The following is a 21,164-nucleotide window of genomic DNA, read 5'->3' on the forward strand; positions in this document are numbered from 1 at the left end:
CCAGTGTACATATTGTGTCTGTGTAAGGTTTTGTATATTCCAGAGGGTAGGGCCGCCCCGTATCATACCTAGCTGAGGTTGGAGCTGGCACATGGGGAGGAGGTTCTAATAATTATTTGTGGCTGGGAAACTTATTTATTGCTAGTATAGGACAGAGGAAGGGGGCGGGGATGGGGTCATGGCTCCCTGGTCATGCGACTCCTGTTTATTTTGCTTTTTATTTTGGACAAAATGGATTTAGCCATACTGCTCGGCCTGGTGTGTTCCCGTTTCCCTCACTGGGTCCTGGAGTTTGTGCCACCAAACAAGGAGCCCCAGTGTCTTGAACATGTCCAGCTAGGCTGTTGGGGACCTTCCAGGCGTGTCACCTGTATGCTGCCTGGTGGCGCCTGGGGGATTCCATGGGGACTGCCATGGAGCCTATGGGGTGCAGTCCAGCCCTGACAGCCAACAGGCCTAGAAGCCTGATGCAGCGGTGGCCGGGAAGACAGGTACCAGCACCTAAGGGCACTGACTTCCACCCACCCCAGGCATCTTCCGTTCTGTCCCCTTGCCTCCCTCTCCAGTCTGCACCTGGTGGCCTCTTCTGCAATGAGCCGAGATCGTGCCACTGCACTCTAGCCTGGGCGGACCCTGTCGAAAAAAAAAAAAAAAGGAACTGCTGCCTCCTGCTGCTGAGAGCATACACTGGTATGACCAGCTTAGAAAACAGTTTGGCTCCATCTCATAAGGTTGAATATTCACACTCCTCCCAGCCCGGCAACTCTACTCTACATCCAAGACAAATTCTTGCCTATATAAAACAGGGGATGTGGACAAGGCATGCAGCTGTGTTCAAAATAGCAAACACTTATTGCCCATCAACTGGAGGGTAGCTGACTAAATTGTGCTTTTTCTTCCCTTTGATTTCCTGTAGTCTTATGATGCAAGTGGCTTTCCCATGGCTAGCTTGGGGAGGGGGATACTCTTGGCAATCGAGTCTGGGTTGGCAGTCCTGCTTAGCCCTAGGGCAATCGGTGCCGCCCAAAACAAGAATAAACAGAACAAGTTACCGGGTGGAGCCAATGCCTTGGGTCCCTGGAGGTACAGACTTGTACCTGTAGGGAATAGCCATCATATACATCAGTCTTTTCAAATGCTTTTGTCACTGGGCTGAGTCCAAAGGACATCCTCTCCCAAAACATTACAAAGTTTATTTGGGCTACCATTTATCCAGCATTTATCATGTGCCTGAGCATGTACAAGTGTACTAATTGCATGCATTATTTTATTTATTTATTTACTTACTTACTTACTTACTTATTCATTTATTTGAGATAGGGTCCCTTTCTGTTGCCTGGGCTGGAGTGCAGTGATGCGATCACGGCTCACTGCAGCCTCAAACTCCTGGGCTCAATTGGTCTCACCTCAGCCCCCCGAGTAGCTGGGATTACAGGCATAAGTCACCAAGTGCAGCTAATTTTTAAATAAACATCTTTAAATAAACATTTTAAATAAATGAGGTTTGACTTTGTTGCCCAGGCTAGTCTTGAACTCCCGGCTTCAAGCCAGCCTCCTCCTTCTTCCTTTTTGTTGCATTTAATCTTCACCATCACCCGATAAGAGTGCCTGGGTGTAGGTGCTCCACACGGTAACAATGGAGCAACCTCCTCTCATAGGTGACAACGAGATTCAGTTTAGTCAAACAACTTCTCAAAGGTCACACAGTTGGAGGGTGGCTGAGCCAAGATGAAGACCTAGGACTCTAAAGCTGTTGTGCCAGTAAATGACAAAAATCTCTAGGGGTTCAGGATAGCTTCCTCCCAAGAAATCTTTCTCCAAAGATTCTAAAAACAATCGTAGATCCATCTTTCATAAAGCAAACAAAACTAGCAGCCCCTTCATTTTGGGGTGGGGAGTGGGGGGAGGATAAAGGTTAGCTAAGCTCCAGGGCATCCCATTTTAATCCTACGTATTTATAAGGCAACTGCCAGCACAGCACCCCGAACCTAAAGAACCCTGCACAGCTGTCTCTGTGGGGCATGGCGTGTCCATGGATGTAAAGATTTTCCAATGTGTGCTTACAGGCCAGTGGCATCATCCTCAGTCACAGGTTAAAGGGCAGCTAGGCCTGGCCTGCTAGGCACCACCATGAGAATCTGCCGAGCTTTCCAACTAGTTTACCTGTTGGTTGCAGTGACAGACGCCCTGAAAAGAAGGGGTGTGGGTGGGAAGAGTTCTGATTTGAGGTCCCCTGATCCGGGCACGATCTCTTTTCCCAGTCGCAGGAATCAGGGGACTCCATCTGTAAACACGGGCTGAAGCTATGTCCCCCAGCCCCCTCTTTCAACCAGGCGTCACCCTCTGCTTCTCTTCCATAGACAGCCTAGAGCTGCCAGCATTCCCTTAGGATCTGTGCCCTCAGGCCTGGCTTAATTTTTTCCTCTCCAAAGAGCCATCTGTAGGGCCAGAGCCCGGCAAAGCCTAACTCATTACTGGATGCCAGTTCCTTTGCCTGACTTTCAGTGATTCCTGCCTTACTCTGGGGTTTTATGTTTCTCGTCTCAACGCTAACATTTCTCATTCCTCCACAAGTTGAATTGCTCACTCCAGCCAACTGAAGCATGCTTTTCTTGACAGTTAGCTTGAGGCACACGGTTGGTGCTTAAAAAAAAAAAAGCATTATGTCAATTTCATTCATCAACAAAAGTGATGGCTCCACTGCAAAGTTGATAGTGCTTGCACCTCTGAGTTCAACAGCCTTCTAGACAAAGGGCTCTGAGCTGAAACATGAGCATGCACACATATGCCTCTCTCTCGGTCTGATGAGATAATTTGGATACGTGGTTGTTATCCTTGAGCATTTTCCTGCCTCATTAATGCACGTGTAGCCAACACAATAATAATCATAGCTAATAACGGCTAAGGCTGAGGACTTTCCTTAGCCAGGTAGTGGCTTTACAACTTTAAAGTTTTCACTAGACTCTCATTGAATCATTTCTCTTTTTCAGATCAAGAAACTGAGACTTACTATCACATTTGGGATTAAGTTAAAACAAAAAAAGAAACTGGGGCTTAAAGTTGTCAAGTATTTCACAGCCAGCAAGTGCCTAAGTTGGAACTTGAACCCAGGCAGTCTAGCCCTGGGATCCTGTGTCCTTACCCACTCTCCAGTGTTGGCTACGCAAAACTAAAGTGTACACATTTTCAACTATAGTTTAAATGCGTGACATATTTTTCACTATATTTTATGTAGGTGACTTTCAGTTTGGGGGTATTCTACTTACACAATCTATTAAGCTGGATATTAACTGAGAACAAAAAGAAACTAATGCACTCCGAAAAACATAAAACATGCGCAACATGATGTCACTGCAAAAGACAAATCAACACATAGCCTTCTTGTGACTGTATTTTGCTGACCGTCCACGAGTTAATCATCTGCCTGAACTCAGCAGTGCTCTGTTCCCTTGGGACAGACACACACACACACACACACACACACACACACACACACACACGAACACACACACACACACACAGAGTTAGTGGCTGTGCCGCCCTGAGCCTCCAGTTGGCGAGTGTGAGGAAGGGACCAGATGGGTCGGGCAGAAAGGTGCTGGGTCAAGGGAGGAGGGGGCAGCCGGGAGCGCGCGCACGCTCTGGACTCGTGCACCCGCCGAAACTGGTGCGGGCAGGGCCCGCCTGGTTGAGGCGTGAGGGGTGAGGGTGACGGGGGCGGGGTAGGGGCAGCCCTTTCCCAGGCGGTAGTGGGGGCAGTGGTTATGTTGCCCTTTGAAGCTGTGGCTTGACAGGAGCCGCGCCTCCTGTGGGTGGAGTCCCTTACAAAAGGAGCAGCCCCGCAGGCCACCACACAGCTCCCGCCAAGGCTTCCGGGCACCTTGCCATTTTCCAGCCACGCTCCCACAAGGGTCCAGGCGGCAGGCAGAGGCAGAGTCGCGAAAGCTCGGCTGGGCGGCCCCACAGGGTACTCGCCGCCGTGACAGCGGCTCCGGACAGGCTCCCCTTCGCGCCCCTGCCGCCGTAGATGAGTGGAAGATGTCCGTGTCAGGGTTCAAGGCCCAAGTGAAGTTTCTGGGTCTATCTTCCACAAGAACCAGGAGCCGCAGCCCCCGCTCACGCTCCACTGCAACATGACTGTGAGGCGCCCGGCGGCGGCCTCGCGGGGCAGGGCGAGGGCAGAGAGGGGGCGCCGGGAGTCCCAGGACAAAGGGGAGCCTTCCCCAGAGAGGCCCCACTTCCCCGCCCCTTTCTTCCGCGACTGGCCCGGCCCCGGCCGGGACTGCGGGAGGCTTGGGTGGGAGGAGACGGAGGGCGCGTCTCTCCGACTCCTCGCGTGGGGTGGGCTTGGGGGCTGTTGGCCCCTCTAGGCCCCCGTCGCCGCGCCCCGAGGTGGGAGCCCGCGACTGCCGGAGCCTTCTTGGGACCCATGGTCGCCCTCAGTCGGCCAGCCTGCTCCGGAGACCGCGACAGGGCGGTGCAGGGCGGCTCTGGCGTTTTTTGAGCCCAGGCGGGGAAGGGGAAAGACCTTTAAGATTTTCGGTATTTTGGCTGGGCGCAGTGGCTCACGCCTGTAATCCCCTCACTTTGGGAGGCAGAGGCGCGCGGATCACCTGAGGTCAGGAGTTAAGAGACCAGCCTGGCCAACATGGTGAAACCCCGTCTCTACTAAAATGTACAAAAATTATCCAGGCGTGTTGGCAGGCGACTTAATCCCCGCTACTTGAGAGGCAGAGGCAGGAGAATCGTTTGAACCCGAGAGGCGGAGGTTGCAGTGAGCCGAGATCCAGCCGTTGCACTCAAACTTGGGGGATAAGAGGGAGACCTTCTCTCAAAAAAAAAATTATTTTTTCTTTTGAGGGAGTCTCACTCTGTCACCCAGGCTGGAGTGCAGTGGCGCGATCTGGGCTCATTGCAGCCTATGTCTCTTGACAGTCCACTGGTTAAAGCGATTCTGCTGTCTCAGCCTCCCGAGTAGCTGGGATTACAGGCGCCCGCCACCACGCCTGGCTAACGTGTTTTTAGTAGAGACGGGGTTTCACCGTGTTGGCCAGGCTGCTGTCAAACTCCTGACCTCAAATGACCTACCTCTGCCTCCCAAAGTGCTGGGATTCCAGGCGTGAGCCACCGTGCCAGGACCCAAGGCCCTTAAGTTTTAAGGCCTCATTCTTCAGTCAGGTTTTCCTTGCTCCCGCGTGTTCAGCCAATTAGTTTTAAGTTTCTGTTGAAGGAGAAACTAACAATGAGAACGGACTCGTTGATGGAAGAAAAGTTGGAATGCAGCCTCTGGTGCTGTTTGAGTGATCACTCTCCCCCGGGTCTGGCTGCGCACTGCTGTGTTCTGGAAAGGCGCATTGTATGGTAGATGCCGCAGGTAAGAGTCCTGTACAGGTGCTGTGCCCGCTTTTCCTTTCAGGCTTCTGTATCAGCTGTTTTTCCCTTGTAGAATGTGCCTGTGACCTGTGCCCCTGACCTCCACCCCTTAACCCTACCCAACTTGTCTTTACATGTCTCACCATCAAGGCTCTTCTGGGTCGTATTGAGTTCATGCTGATATTTTCCCTTCCTCCCCCCAATTTTTGCTTTGGTCACGTTATGCTATATTCTGTAAGCCTTTAAAAAAATTCTTTTATGGTGGCAGGGGAGAATATTTTGTAATTATGCTTTGTGCTTTTTATCTTCCACTCAATAAATGCTTGGTAAATATTTGTTTTATTGAGTACATGACCCTATTCTAGCTATATTGTGCTTGAACCAAAATCTTAACTGCCCTGTAAGTTAACTGCTAAGAAGTTGTCAAAAGTGCAGAGATAACATCCAGAACTTGTCAGGGATAGTACAAAAAGGTCTCTAAGGGCTTGATGGAAGTCTGTAAATTGACTTCATGTGAAAGAGTGGAAGAAGCGAAAATGTGAAGCATGACTGGAGAGCTGGAGTGATAAAGCAAGGGTCTCTTTCTCCAGATCCTTTGTAACAGTGTTATGTGTCCTCTTCTAGAAGATCATTCTGAAAGATGATGCCAACTTGGAACCTAGGAAATCACCCAGTGGGTTTCTGCATGTTAGGTGGTTCAAATCCTCATCAGCACCTTTGTTTTCTCTGCCTCAGTTTGCTTACAGCGATGTTCTCAGTACCTGTAATTGCTGTCTTTGAATACTTAAGCATTTTTTTTTTAGATCACAGGGGTGTATGTGCGTTTTTATTTTACCAAGTGTTAGAATTTTTACGCTGATTTTGTGGGCTCTGCTTTAGTCACTTGGTTGTTTAGTTGTAAAATGATCAGCAGGAAAAACTCTGTGTGTGTCTGTGTGTGTGTGTTTGTGTGTGTGTGTATTTTAAGGTTGTTTTGTTGTCAGAACACTTAGAATTTTATTTTATATGGTAATTCTGTCAGTTTACTTTATTCTCCAGCCCACATTTATTGAACAGCAAAGTATGAAACTAGTGTGTCCCATAACCAGCCTTCAGAAGAATTACAACTGCTGTATGTCTGAACTTTATTTTCTTTTCCTTTTTTTTTTGTTTGTTTTGTTTTTGCTTTTGTTTTTGTTTTTTGAGATGGAGTCTCACTCTGTCACCCAGGCTGGAGTGCAGTGATGCAATCTCATCACACTGCAAACTCCGCCACTCAGGTTCAAGAGATTCTCCTGCCTCAGCCTCCTGAGTAGCTGGGATTACAGGCACCTGCCACCCCACCCGGCTAATTTTTGCAGTTTTAGTAGAAACAGCCATCTTGGCCAGGCTGGTCTTGAACTCCTGACCTCGTGATCCACCTGCCTCGGCCTCCTAAAGTGCTGGGATTACAGGCGTGAGCCACCATGCCTGGCTGAACTTTCAAGAAGAAGTTTGTGCATCAATTTTTTAAAAATTGTGATGTCAAAAGATAGCTGTGTCCTACATTTGGAAAGATACAAAAACTGAACATTCTGGCAGGCAGTTTTGCTTACTGGTGCTTGAGATAGAGCCATACATTGGTCTCAGTGGATTTATGGAGAAAAATAGATAGAGAAAGTTATTTCTAAATAAGACCAAAAAATCCTTTTCTTAAGCAGTGACAAGTAAAGAGGTTGTCTTGGTTAACCTTGAAATGTGTTGCCCTTGATTAAGATAGTTTTATGGTGGGGATGGTAGTGGTGATAAACTTGTTTGAAATTTGTCCACTTATAATAACCTTTGTGGTAGCTGTCCCAGACAACTTCATCCTCACAGGCCTTAAAATTACTATAAAATTAACAGAATAGAGGAGAAACAAAGGACCTGAATAATTAGATGCTTAGATAATTGTAATGTGTTTTCATAACCGGTGAGAAAGAGCAGGGTTAGAAGCACTTAAACATTCTATGTAAGGAACACTGCCTGAATTTATATTGCAATTTTTGAGCACCATTCGTTGTTTAAAAACTGGTATATTGTAGGTCATATTTTAAAGACAAATAGAAAACTTTTTTCAAGATGGATATAAAGCTTAAACTTATCAAAATTACAAAATTTAAAGCATATGATTGAAAAACATTAATGCATAGGTTTACATATTGGTCATCATTTTAGATGTCTTTCAAAATTGATTGTCTCTTAAACTGAACAAACTTTGAACATGTTGTAGCATTTGTGCTGAAGGTTAGGTTTCCTGGGGTGGTGGATATTTTATAATATGGATAACAAAACCTTCTTATTTTAAGACATTTAGAAAATTTTAGGCAAAACTAGAAAATGTTGCCGAGAATTCTCCCACTCAGAAGGTACTATTATCAGAATTTTGTATTTTTCCAGTCATCTGCTCATCTTATTTCTCCTGTGCTTGTATATGTTCCCTCTCCCTTGAAAAATCAGATTTTTTTTTTGTAATCTGCTTTTTCACTCAACGATATTGTAGATCCATGTCATAACTTATTCCTCTACAGTAGCTTCAGTTATTGTGTGCTTTCTGTTGGATGACTATACCATCTAGTCAGTCATGTTTCCTGGTACTAAATACGTAGGGGTGTGTGTGTGTGTGTGTGTGTGTGTGTGTTGTATTTTTTCTACCTTAACTAATGCTTTAGACATCATTAGGTAGAGCTAAATCCTTGAAACCTTCCAAGTGGTGGCTTTCAGTTCTCATTGCTGAATTGGTTTCTAGAGATGGAACAAATTATATTTTATGGAAACTTTTTTTTTTTTGAGATGAAGTCTCGCTCTTGTCGCTCAGGCTGGAGTGCAATGGCATGATCTCGGCTCACTGCAACCTCCACCTCCTGGGTTCAAGCAATTCTCCTGCCTCAGCCTCCCAAGTAGCTGGGATCACAGGTGCCTGCCACCACACCTGGCTAATTTTTGTATTTTTAGTAGAGACGGGATTTCACCATGTTGGCCAGGCTGATCTCAAACTCCGGACCTCAGGTGATCCACCCACCTCGGCCTCCTAAAGTGCTGGGATTACAGGCATGAGCCACCGCACCTGGCCTTTTTTTCTTCTAGGTACCAGCTTTTATTTATCAGTTTGGTAAAAATGTTAGAAAGTGTGCAATAAAATGGGCATTCTCACAGTTGTGGCACAAAGTATAATTATCTTTGACTTTCTAGGAAGCAGTTTGGCTTTGTAGAAACTTGCCTAACCTCTCCCCATTGAGGCAAGATGAATTCTGACTACGCCAAGGTGGCCAACCTTGTCCCTGTGATTGCAGATCTCCCAGAAAAAGAGGTCTAGTCTCAGAGAAAACCCAGATTTTCTTGGCTTAGCCCACCTTGACAGCTAATCACTGGAAATGGGGTGGGCTGGTAGAGTCCTTTGGTCAGATTTTGTGTCAAGAGAGGGAAGTGGAAAGATGGGAGGGAGGTAGTAGCAAAACTGGCCTGAATGGAACTCTGTAAGTTAAAATGGCAAAGGGATGTTTCTTCCAAGGAAGAAATTCTAGGGAAGGAAGGAAAGTGGAGGGGAAGGCAGCAGTTCTCAAAGTTTTGGAATCAGGACTCCTTTACATTCTTAAAAATATATTGAGGGCCCAAGGAGCTTTGGTTTATGTAGGTTATATCTATTGGTATTTATCATTAGAAATTAAATCAGAAATATTAAAATTATTCTTTAAAAGTTCACCACATATTGTTATAAATGTTCTTATGAAAAAATTTCTAAACCCAAAGTAGCACAATCTTATATTTTTTGCAAATTTCCTTGATGTCTGCCATGTCATTTTCATCTGCATTTAATTTATTGTGTGATATTTGCTTGAAAAAATGTGAACAATGTCCAATCTCATACAGATAGCCATTTTAGATCACTGTGGATATATGTATTTATATATTTATGTATATATAAATTTTTTTTTGAGATGGGGTCTTGCTCTGTCACCCAGACTGGAATGCAGTGGTGTGATCACAGCTTACTGCAGCCTCAGTCTCTGGGGACTTAGGTGATCCTCCCACCTCAGCCTCCAGATTAGTTGGGACTACAGGTGTGTATCACCACACCTGGATAATTTTTTGTATTTTTTTTTTTTTGTAGGGACAGGGTTTTGCCATGTTGCCTAGGCTTCTTTTTTGATACTCCATCAAAACTTGGTTTTTCTTGAACTTTGGATCTTTTACCCTTGCGTGATATTGTAACATCATGCATTGGTCATTTAGAAAATAATGGTTCACCGAGATCTTCTACATGTTGATACGTTTGATGATACAGTATCAAAATACATTCATCAATATCACCAACAATCTCATTAGAATACATTTGGAAAGCAATGGTAGATATAAGTTTTCTAAAATTCTAATTTTCTGTTCAGAAGCTTGAATCTTATTATTAGCAGTTTTATTATTGAATTTTATTATGGCCTGTCTGTTGTTTTTCTTGAAATGACAGAATCTCATTTTTTGAGAAAGTGTCTCCCAAAAACCCCAGTTGAAATAACATTGTTTGTCAGTACTCTTTTCAAGTAAAAATGATATTCCATTAAAGTGGTTAATTCACTTCATGACTTAGTCACACAAGGGTTTTTTCTCAGGCAGTCTGTAGGAATGCTTATGTGTGCTTCCAATTTCATCACTTGAAATATTAAAAAGAGATATTCAAGGATTAAGATATAGTAAAATTTTCACTGCTTCATCACAGACATTCTTTTTATTTTTGAGGCAGGGACTTGTTCTGTCACCCAGGCCGGAGTGCAGTAGCATGATCACAGCTCACTGTAGCCTCAACCTTCTGGGCTCAATCCTCCTGCCTCAGCCTTCCAAGTAGCTGGGACTACAGGCATGCAACCACCATGTCCAGCTAAATTTTGTATTTTTTGTGGAGATGGGGTTTCACCATGTTGGCCAGGCTGGTCTCAAACTCCTGACCTCTGGTGATCCTCCCCCCTTGGCCTCTGAAATTGCTGGGCTTACAGGCATGAGACATCATGCCCGGCCTGCCCTTCCATTTCGAACCTTTCCTGTGCATAGTGAAGAATACCATGACTACTAGTAGTTTGGTGTTACTGCCTTTATTTGTGCTAAAGTGCCAGCATTTTTACCCACTATTGTATTTGCACCTTTACAGCAAATGTCACTCTGTTAGTATTCCTGTTAAAATAGTTTGAACCTGGATGTCTGAGGGCCCCACTTTGGGAACCATTGAAATAGGTACTTAACCCTACTATATATTATATCTTTTCATCTACAAGATTTTTAAAAACATAATTTCATTTAATTTTTTCTGTAATTTTAAAAATATGCTTTTGAGGAGTTTCAGTTCAGAGCAACACATATTTTATTTTGCTTAAGCTGAAGTTTATTAGACAAATACTGACCTAATAGAATGAGGTCCTAAATCTAGTTGCAGTTTCTTTAGCAAAAAAAAAAAAAAAAAAAAAAACCCAAAACTAAAAACATAAAAATGGTCCCGTATGGTGTAGTCCCAATGTATGCTGAAGAATTTGAAGAAGAAAATGCAATACTCAGTAAGTGCTGTGCTTTATGAATAGGATTAATTCTGAACAGTTTCTTTTAGCCTGTAAAGAGATTTGGGACACAGTAAGAGAGGCATGAGAATATAGTAAAATAAACCATTATTGAAGAGATATACTGTTAATGATGTCCTCTTTCAATACAACTTGCTTTTTTCTTTTTTCTTTTCTTTTTCTTTTTTTTTTTTTTTTTGAGACAGAGTCTTGCTCTGTCCCAGGCTGGAGTGCAGTGGCACAATCTCAGCTCACTGCAACCTCCGCCTCCCTGGTTCAAGCGATTCCCCTGCATCACCCTCCTGAGTAGCTGGGACTACAGGCATGTGCCACCATGCCCAGCTAATTTTTTCTTATTTTAGTAGAAACAGGGTTTCACCATGTTTGCCAGGATGGTCTCAATCTCCTGACCTCGTGATCCACCCACCTCGGCCTCCCAAAGTGCTGGGATTACAGGCATGAGCCACCATTCCTGGCTAACTTGTTTTTCTTAAAAGAACCTTCAGTAAATATTTGGTTTCTGTGGCCTCAGCTATAATTCAGATTACAGTTTTCAAAGCAGTGTTTCCTAAAGTTGTTTGTGCAAAATTGTTTTCCATGACTTGAACCTAGTTGTTCTGAAGCTAATATATAATAATAATGGCTTCTCCCCAATTTATAATAGAAAACAGTACAAAGTAACAGACTATTATATGGGGGATGGAAGAAAAAGGACAAGGGTTGAAAAAGTAACTATTGCATACTATGCTCACCATCTGATTAATGGATACATGTGTACTCCAAACCTGCGTATCAAGTAGTATCCCATGTAAAAAATCTGCATATGTACTCACTAAATCTAAAATAGATGTTGAAAAAAAAGTTTTTCTATGTCAGCAATAATTGAATTGAAGGTGTAAAACTGTAATAAAAATTGAGACACTACAAAGTATCTTGTAGTTAAGCTACAAAAAAAAAATTCTAAAACCATCTATATAGAAAATTTTAGGAACTGATCTTAAAGGAAATCCAAATAAGTGGAGAATTATCATGTCAATCGATGTGATAAATTAATATTAAATTACATTATTTTTTCAATAAATCTAATATGGTCATTGATTTTAAAATGTGCATAGAATATTAATTTTTAATAAATAATGATTAATTTTTAAAAATGCAGAGGGTTGGACTTGCCTTATCAGACATCGGAACGTACTACAAATATATGGGGAAAAATGCAGCAACTGGTGAATTTTTCATTTCCATTAAGAAATAATGGATCTGGCCAGGCGCAGTGGCTCATGCCTGTAATCCTAGCACTTTGGGAGGCTGAGGAGGGCAGATCACCTGAGGTCAGGAGTTCAAGACCAGCCCTACCAACATGGTGAAAATCCCCTCTACTAAAAAAAAAAAAAAAAAAAAAAAAAAAATTAGCCAGGCGTGGTGGTGGGTGCCTGTAATCCTAGCTGCTTGGGAGGCTGAGGCAGGGAGAATCCCTTGAACCTGGGAGGTGGAGGTTGCAGTAAGATTGCACTACTGCCCTCCAGCATGGGCGACAGAGTGAGACTATGTCTCAAAAAAAAAAAAAAAAATGCTGGATCTCACTGGCAATGGAAAGGGAAAGGAAAGTTACTGATGGCAACATATTACTAATGGTAAATAAGCAATGAAAAGATACTCAATATCATATGTCATTAGAAAATTGCAAACCAAAACAATGAGATGCTACTACATAGCTCTTATAATGGCCAAAATCCAAAATAGTAACACTACTGAGTGCTGGTAAGAACAATGAGCAGAAATAACTCTTATTCATTGCTAGTTGGGATGCAAAATGGTACATCCACTTTGGAAGATGGTCTAGCAGTTTTTTATGGCACTAAGCACACTCTTAGCCTATGATTCCATAATTGTGCTTCTTGGTATTTGCCAAATGAGGTGAAAACTTATGCCCACACAAAACATACACACAAATGTTTATACCAGTGTTATTCATAATTACCAAGACAGAAACAACCAAAGTACCTTTCAATAGGCAAATGGACTAACACTCTATGGTGTAGCCATACAATGGAATATTAATCAGTTCTATATAAAAAAAAGAGCTATCAAGCCACAAAAAGGAATGGAAGAACTTTAAATGCATATTACTGAGTGAAAGAAGCCAATATGAAAGCCTACACACTATGTGGTTTCAAGTATATGACATTTTGAAAAAGGCAAAACTGTGGAGACAGTAAAAAGATCAGTCATTTCCAGGGGTTCCTGGGGAGGAAAGAAAGGAGGAATAACTAGGTAGCGCACAGGGGATATTTAGGGCAGTGAAACTATTATTTTGTGTAACATTGTCATGGTGGGTACATCTCTGTTAAAATCCATAAAATGGACACCACAAAGAGTGAACCCTAATATAATTATGAACTTTAGATAAAAATAATTTATCAACATTTTCTCATCACCTGTAACAAATGTAACATACTAATGTTAAAAATACCACAAGATGTTAAAAATCGGAGAAATGGGAGTGGAGTGAGAGAGTCTACAGACAGGCATTTTAACTTTCACTAATTTTTGCCTGTAAACATAAAATAGCTCAAAAAGTAATATCTATTAATTTTTATATATATATAAATATATATGTGGTTACTACAATGTCTTGTTGAGATTAATACACAGTGAGAGATTGTGTCTAAGAACTGACATGGTCTTTAATTTGAATAACAACATTGAAATACAATATAAGTGTATTTAACTATAAATTAAGAAAATAAATTTTTCATATATGAATTGTTTATAACACTTTATTGAAATAACACCCACATCAATCCTCATCAGTTCTGAAGCCCACATAATAATTAAAGGCCTCCAGCCAGTCCAATTTCATTCATTCCTAGAACCAGTGAGTTTCACTCTTGCAGGCCATGAGTAGCAGTTCTTCAACGGACAATGAGATCTCAAAAGAGAAAGGTGTGTTCTATTTCTTTGTGACTAGTGTCCTAAGTCATGGAGACAGAATCATGGGCTTGGAAGTAGCATCATCTTCTAGGTTGCTGTGTAACTCACATTCCCGAGGAACAGACTGTTGGCAAACCCTTTGGTCTCCATCCTTGGGATTTCTTCTTCTCCTCTACATTTTGTTTCTCTTTCTCATTTTTTCTAAATCATTTTTTCTTTTTCCGACCAATGATGTTTGTCCTTTTGTCCTAGGACTGGATCTCATTTATCTTTCTGGGAATAGCGCCATCTCTAAAGACTCCAGGTCAACCCACTTCATATTTAATCATTCCAGTCTAGATACTAAATATTGCAGTGTCAGTCAACATTCCCAGGGCCAGATCTTACCTCACACCTCAGGGTCATAACTCTCTTGACTACGTTGGGTTTTGTCCTACTTTCCTCATTCTTGGCCGTGTGTATTTTGTCCTATCCTGGGAACAAGGAGAGGCGTGAAGAGTTTTCTCTTGCATTTCAATATTAACCCTACTCCCGTATTCTTCCAAGAAAGCCAGGAAAAACAATGCCAATGTTTTCCATTCAGTTTATATTTCATGTATAATTAACTTTTGTATTGAACATGAATAAACTGAAAATTTCTTGAAATAGAAACAACTTGATAGAATTTTGTGGGTACAGTGTATACAATCCGTGTCCAATAAATTACTGACATCTAAACTTGTTATAGATTTTTTGTTCCATCATGTACTAATTCAGTAATTCGATTGGAATACAACTAACATTTGTTTGTTAGTTATAATTCATTCTTGGTAAGCCTTTTTCTGTGTTTTGCTTATGCTTCCATTATCTTCTAGATGAGCACTTTTGTATATCTAATTTAGAAGCATTACATTAAGAACAGTAAGAGAAAATCATAAGCAAGTGTGAATATTTTTTCATAACCACTTATGAAGAAACAGAAGGACTCCTATTACATTCACTGTAACAAATTATAAAGTCATAAACACATACTCTTCAAAGTAGCAATAGGCAAATCAGGGAGAGAGGAGAGAGAGAGAGCAGAAAGTTGCTCCCAGAAGACAATGAATTTATTGCTACCACTGAAAAAATTTTTGGAAGGGATGAAGCTTTTTGCTAACATATACAATAGCAACTGCAAAAGGAATAGGACCTGGAATCTTCAGCTGAATCAGTCTATTTGTAATCTCATGTAAGACTGGTAGAGACAAAACATAGGTCATTGCTTTCTCATCATTCATTAATTCACTCACTCATTCAAAACACAAATAGATGCACGCTATGCTACACACTGGGGATACAAATGGTTACAACAATCCCTCAAGTTTCTCAAAGCCAGTGGGAGAAATAGGCATATAAACAACTAATATCATGCACTGTCATATTGGACACTTGAAGACTGCCTAATGGACTGTGGGACTACAATATAAGATACTGTCAGTTTGTCCTAAGAAGGTCACTCACGGGGAAGTGAAGACTGAATTGTGTCACAAAGGAAGAGTCAAATTTTCCAGGCCCACAGGGAAAATGCTCTTCCAGATGGGAGGACCATTGTGAGCAAAGTTAAGGATCAAGGAAAAAATATAAGTCTGAAGAGATGAAAGTACAGCCACGTTGTTCAGTACAAAGGGGGGAGTATTTGGTGAGAGAAATGAGAATCAGGAGGGAGAGACGGACAGGGTCGGATCACAAATGGTCATGGTCAACCTAAAACTAAGAAGCTGAGAATTTATCAGGAGACAAGTAGGTGTCAAAGATGTTATAAGGTGCAACATGATGAGATTTGCATTTCAGAACCGCAGCGCTGATAGTGGTGCAGAGGCTGGATTACAAGCGGGAATGGAGGAGCTGGAGGCCGGGGTAGGAGAGAAAGGAGTGTGAGGGGTGGTGGGGTGAGTGGGGTGGGGATGGATTTCCTAAAAAGATGATCAAGGAAGAGAGATTGGGTTGGGGCATTCAGAGGCAAAAACAGAAGGAAAAAGAAATCTAAAAGGAAGGAGAAGGGACAGGCCTGTGTACCAATTTGAATAATACTGCAGTTGTTTATTGAGAGCTCATGATGTACCAAACATGATATTTTAATCCTCACTACAATGAATTTTGGACTTTTTTTAAATTTTATCAATTGATATTCAGAGGAGTTAAATCGCTTACTGAAGGCCATGCCAATTTTAAGTTAAGGGATGAGGTTAAAACTAAATCTACTAGATACAGGGCTGGTGTCCTCTCAACTATATTCTTTGGCCCTCTTAACTGGATCAGCAACAGGGGAGAAGGCAGAGACTAGAATAGCTCCTCACAGTTCTCTGGATCTGCTTGGATGCTGACCAGTTTGGAGGAAGAAGATGAATTAAATGGAGGTAGCTGAGGGATATCCAGGTGCAAAAGATAAATAAGCAGTTGGATACACGGGTCTGAAGAAGGTTCCTGGTGACACTGGTTGGTAGATAGACCGAGAGCTGAAATTCACCTGCAGTAATTGTTACTCTGTCTTCCTGTTGCATTTATGGGCCAGCTCAATATATCTTTTCCTCTATCTTTTAAAGTTAGAATTTAAAATACCTACCTAATAATTACTTCCTGAAGAGTAAGAATCTTTTGTTATAGTTTTTCATTGGTCATGTTATTTATTAATGCTATCCTCAACAAATATGTATTCATTAACCATTGGGTACATTGTGCAAATTACACCGCACTATTTGATAGAAAGAATGAGGTCTCTTCTTGCTAAATAGTTCTAGTCATCTCCCTTTTATAGTTTCCTTTACTTTGTCTTAAAAGCAATTTATTTTTCTATTCATTATTCATCTTATTACATGTTCTTTTTGCTTCACTTTAATCCTTTTTTGCAGAAGAAAGATTATAAATAAAAATATCTATATATAACTATAAAGCTTACACTCTCATAGCCGGCATAGAGTTTGTGCCAAAGCAAAAAGATGAAAACTTTAGCTCTTTTGTAGGTATGATTTTTGAGTTGTGATGGCAAGAAAATTAAGTGGGATTTTGATATAAGAGTAACAAAAAGGAGCCTGTAGGGAGAAAACAGATAATACATTGAGAATGAATAGAAATTATTTATCAGGCTGGCTCTGCCACAGCAATTCTTGTCCCTTCCCTAAAATTAATTATTTTCTGGTTTAACTGAGAAAATATGAGACAATCTCAAATTTCCTCAGAGCTAGAATACAATATTCCATTTTATTAGCCCTAGAACAACATGAACGGAAGCTTTAGTGGTAGCGTTATAGTCTATGCTGAGGTTTGTTAGCAGTGCATTATTACCTAAGAGATCGCTGCTTAGTTCAGCCAGTTAACTGGAGGTCACTAAAATGTTCTGCTCTTGAAAGAGAAAGAGGGGGAGAAAGGGCAGGGGCGGGTAGAGAGAGAGAGAGAGTGAGTGCTCCTTCTTCACAGAGCAATTTGTGTAAATGCATGGTCCAGTGGCCCTGAGATCCATTAATTAAATTTCTAGACTTCATAGCATTCGCTGATGAATCATGATGAAAAAAGTTGGAAGGGAATAGGAAACACATACACTGCGGCATCTTGTTTCGCCAGAGTTGGGCCCTTGAGAATTAAGTGATACTTTGACATAATTCAGAATTAACAAAATCTGTCTGCTCTCTAAAAGTGTGTATTTTCATAATTTAAGTAAGTCATGCAAATTAGCTTAGATCAAAATGTGAGCTCCATTGTTGCCTGCAAGTCAGCATGATTTCATGATTGGTGATATAATAGTATCATCACCCCAGGGAAGGATATTTCTGTGAAATTAAGTGATATAGTTCTATCTGAGTAGGAATATTGTACCTGAAAAATCCTGCTAATAAATATAGGTCTCATTTTGATATTTTGGAATTTTATAGGGAATTAAATATAATAAAATCATGCATCCTACTGAGGTCAGACATCTGAGAAAAACAGGTCAGTCAAATCCTCATTCCTGTGAAATTTACCAAGGGGCTTTTAAAATGGCCAAACGTTAAAGTATCTAGCATGATGCTTGAAATATAATCTGTGGAAATACACTAAACTAAAATGACGTTGTCCAGTCTCATGGCTTCAAATTCCAGCCCCATGCTAATGATCAACTTTTCTATGCATTCAAAGCTCCTGAACTGAGATTTAGATATGTAACATCTCTACTGGTTTCTTCACCTTACTGTTTCCCACACCAAACTTCTATTCTTTCTTTTCCTGATCCATTTCCCTCCACCTTTTCTATTATATTCAATGTAATTAAATAGGGATGTTTGGCTCTGGCTATGAAATTTGACTCACATCCCATGTCAAATTCATCACCAAATCCTGTCAACTCTACTTCAAAAATATTTTCAAAATATGACCACCTCTTACCAGTACCACTCTAGTTCAAATCATCCTGTCTTTTTCCTAGGTGATTGCAATAACATCTCACTACCTAGATCTACCCTTTGTCCTGTCGTCAATTCTTATCTCAGCAGACAGCAGACTATTAAAGCTGTGAACCATATCAGCCTCCATTTCAAGTGCCTTCAGTGGCTTCCATTTCACCTCCAGTAAAATCGAAATCTCCACAATGACATCTAAGACTCTCCATGGTTGGTCCCCTTCTTGCCTTACAACTAAAAACTCTTCTACCATTACCACTGTATTTACTCTGCTGTAGCAGGGAGACCTGTTTGCTGTCCCTTAAACAAAGCAGATGTCTTTCTCCTCTGGTCTTTGCATTTGCTGGTCCTATTACTGGGAGTGTTCTTTTTCCCATCCTCTTGATGACTTCCCTCATCTCCTTCAAGTCCTTGATGGAATGTTCTTACACAGTGAGGATTTCCCTGGCAACCATATTTAAAACAGAATCTTCAGTCCCATGTCCAGCACTCTTTATGCACCTTTCCTGTTTTAGAATAGTTTGAGAAAATGAGTAAGTGTTTTGGGGACACAGCACTTACTATCATCTGACATAATTAGGCATAAAACTGTATTTCTTAATTATTTTCTTATGTATTTGTTTGCCTCCCATCATAACTAAGCAGTTAGTAGAGACTGTCTATTTTATTCACAATGGTATTCCTAATTCCTTAAAAGTGTTTGGTATAAAACAAACATACATTGAGCATTTGTTGAATAAAAGAATTATATGTAAAATTATAGTCAGACATTATTCCAGGGGAAAACTCTTAGTTTCTAAACAAATTTATTTGGATACCTGGTAAATTATACCATAACTAATTTGGGAAATAAATTTGCTCCTCTTATGTCAATTGAGGGAAGCTTTGGCAAGAGCATTCTGCTTCATCTCCAAGTCTTTTTCTTCAAAGCCTATTGTTATTTTTTTCAAATCTGACAACCCTATGAGACCTACCCAGCTGAAGATTAGCTGGGATGCCCAGTTCCTGTTCTCACTGTGGGGCACCAGATTTTCTGGGCAAGCAGTGTGAGTAGATAAAGCAATGGGATGGGGTGAGGTTACAGGCATCAGCCCATTCTAGGCTTTGCTCTTCAACACATACTGTCCTCCTGAGCCAGGACGCAGACCATGGCTACTTTTGCCCCTGCATGTCTGTTCTGATTTCTTTCTTTATATGGGATGTCTCACTAGTCTCCTGCTTTTAATATGGAGTTGCAGTCTCTAAGCTAAAAGGCCAAGTACAGATTCACCTGCCAATGAAGCTCTTTAAATTCTCTCTTCTTTCTCAGGACTCATTGGCTGTAAGTCCATGGAACAAAAACAGAATTTGCTACTTTTCAATGACATTGTTTTAGTTGAGTTGTGTTTAACCAACTTGTTGAATGAACTGACACTGTACATTCTCCCTGTAAAATAACAGTGTGTTTTCTATTATGCCTATGTAAGTCTGTTGCCTCAACTTGGCGTTATGTTAACTTACCTACCAGACAGTTTATTTAGGTTGTATTCAAGTTGGGCTTTTGTGACATAAATAAAATCAGTGATGTGATTATAATATAGTGGTACTATTTATGTAAAAATATTTGGGTCTTGAAAAGATTAGAAAAAGCTAAGTTGATTCATAGGAGGGCTAAGCAATGTAAAAATTTTAAGAAAAAATTATAAAATTAGAATAATCAGAATAGCAAAATTTTAACAAGCTAAAAGGTTTTTGCACCTCAATTACTTTTTTTTGTTCTACTTTAAACAGGTAAAAATTTAGAATTATGACTGACTTGTTATGATCATAATTTATACAAAGAAGACAATGTATAGAAACTCCAGTTAATAGAGTAATAATCAAAGGGTCCTGGACTTATATCAAAATATTGGCCAAATAATTTGCATTTCTGGTTTTTTTTTTAACCCCATGATCCTCCTCCTTAACTCACTTTTTAGATTAACTATCAAAAAACTGGTCTCAATTATATTTGAATAGAAGGTTTCTACTCTATTGTTCTCTAACTTGACCATGTTCGGTACCCTTAATTAAAATATATAATTCTTTAGTAAATAGTTTTCATAGATGTTTTCTTTCTAACTGGTTATATGAAAGCTACCCAATAATGGGCAGGTTGAATAGTCGTGGGGTAGGCTCAGTGTTGGTCTGTGGAATGCTACTGTAGGTCTCCACAAACCTAAGACACAGAAACGCACCTTTAGAATTATCTACTTCACAGTAGAACTGTGACAGAACCTGAGGCTTGCCTGACTCCATACTTCTTGGTGTTATTCACAACACCACAGCCTAATTTTGCTTATTTCTTTATTTGAAGAAATCTTGAAAAAGAATTGCGTTCTTTGATTTTTCTACTTAATTAAAAATTTCATCGGAATCAGCAATATCTTTCTGTGATGGCAATTGTATCTCCTAAAAAATCACAGTGGAGATATATTTGGAATAAATATATCCAAACATTGAAGTAGTACATTGTCAAATATCTGAGTAGTATATTCCATAAATTATGTCTGCAGGCTTAGAAATAACCTTCATATAATATTAATAAAAATCAAACTAGCTATTCAAAATATACTCATGGCATTGGACATTTGGAGGTAATTTTCACCAACCATCAATGTCTGTATTCATATATTTATGTGATGGTATTGTTATTTCTGTAGTCTTGGTCAACAAAATTTACTCATGTTTGATATAATTTCCACATACCCATAGCATGCCTTTGGAAGTAATGCAGTGCTTGAAATTTAAGGAAAAAAATATCTGGTTAGGATTCCAAAATGTAAATCATTGAATAAAACAGTGCCATTTACTTTAAGATGAGGACAGTATTTTGATGGGAGGACATAGGTGATTTTGTGAACAACAAAATAATCTTGAAGCCACATACATATGGTAAATATTCACACTTAGG

General features: G+C 40.7%; 1 pseudogene; it reads left to right on the top strand.

Annotated features, from left to right (window-relative positions):
- Nucleotides 1–3,578: 3,578 nt before the first annotated feature.
- On the top strand, nt 3,579–11,192 carry LOC134738218 (uncharacterized; annotated as a pseudogene).
- Nucleotides 11,193–21,164: the final 9,972 nt, after the last annotated feature.

The sequence above is a fragment of the Pongo pygmaeus genome, chromosome 16, assembly GCF_028885625.2.
Source record: "Pongo pygmaeus isolate AG05252 chromosome 16, NHGRI_mPonPyg2-v2.0_pri, whole genome shotgun sequence".
NCBI classification, from domain to species: domain Eukaryota; kingdom Metazoa; phylum Chordata; class Mammalia; order Primates; family Hominidae; genus Pongo; species Pongo pygmaeus.